We start from the raw sequence: 1,552 nt of genomic DNA, 5'->3' as shown, positions 1-1,552 counted from the left end.
CCCCCACAGTCACATCAGTCTCTGTACAGAGGAGCTTACACTCTAATGTCCCCTCCCCCACAGTCACATCAGTCTCTGTACAGAGGAGCTTACACTCTAATGTCCCCTCCCCCCACAGTCACACACATTTATATGTCTCAGTTGTAAACTAGATTTGAACGCAGTCTGTCCTAACGAAGGGTTAAAGGGGAGGAGCTTTGTATGTTAATGAGCGGAAGGTCAGAGTGTCCAGGCGCTCTCGATGGGGAAGAGACATTGGTTTGCGTTGTGAATGGTATATAGAGCGAGTTCTCATATGTGACTGTAAAGGTGGAGTTACCCTTTAAGGAGGGTTTGATCAGAACTCAGGTATCATGCGTTGTGCAAACTCCATGCAGAGTAACTGATCCCAGGTCCCCGGTGCTGCATTCATGTTGATCTTACCGGCCTTCCTTATTGTCCCGGCTGGCGGTAGAGCTCGCTTCCTCTTCAGAGAGCGCGGATACTTCTTCACCGGAGAACTTTGTGCCGTTTCTGCTTCTTTGCCGTCTATCAGAAAAAACAATTCCAAGAATGAGCCAATCCCTGGCGTCCGTGCAGGTCACATGTGAGCATCACAAAGGTGCATGGAGGGAAGAGGTCATCTAATCTGCATATGACCCGCCCTCCCCACTTCAGATAAGGAGGCAATACTCAGAGAATTAGGGTGACCCAAACTGCTCCATCATGGGCCACTACAGAACCACTCCGCCATTAGGAATCAGCTTTGCCATTGGACCCAATAGGACTGGTCCACCATGGGCCATTAGGAATCGGCTTCACCATTGGACCCAATAGGACTGGTCCACCATGGGCCATTAGGAATCGGCTTCACCATTGGACCCAATAGGACTGGTCCACCATGGGCCATTAGGAATCGGCTTCACCATTGGACCCAATAGGACTGGTCCTCCATGGGCCATTAGGAATCGGCTTCACCATTGGACCCAATAGGACTGGTCCACCATGGGCCATTAGGAATCGGCTTCACCATTGGACCCGATAGGACTGGTCCACCATGGGTCATTAGGAATCGGCTTCACCATTGGATGCGATAGGACTGGTCCACAAGGGGCCATTAGGAATTGGCTTCACCATTGGACCCAATAGGACTGGTCCACCATGGGTCATTAGGAATTGGCTTCACCATTGGACCCAATAGGACTGGTCCACAAGGGGCCATTAGGAATTGGCTTCACCATTGGACCCAATAGGACTGGTCCACAAGGGGCCATTAGGAATTGGCTTCACCATTGGACCCAATAGGACTGGTCCACCATGGGTCATTAGGAATTGGCTTCACCATTGGACCCAATAGGACTGGTCCACCATGGGCCATTAGGAATTGGTTCCATTGTTGGACACTACAGAACCGCTCTCACTTTAACACCTACCACTCTTTTCGGCGTCGGTCACTTTATCACCACCTGGCTTCGTCGTCAAAGCGTGAATGAGCTGCTGGCGGATCTCAGAAACAGACGCTCCGTCCGTCTCCGGATTCTAGAGAAAGGAATGCCGGAAATTATATTCATGT

The sequence above is a fragment of the Nanorana parkeri genome, unplaced genomic scaffold (assembly GCF_000935625.1).
Source record: "Nanorana parkeri isolate BGI_ZX_2015 unplaced genomic scaffold, ASM93562v1 scaffold2987, whole genome shotgun sequence".
Classification (NCBI taxonomy): domain Eukaryota; kingdom Metazoa; phylum Chordata; class Amphibia; order Anura; family Dicroglossidae; genus Nanorana; species Nanorana parkeri.
The sequence above is the reverse complement of the archived record's forward strand: the minus strand, read 5'-3'. Positions refer to the sequence as shown.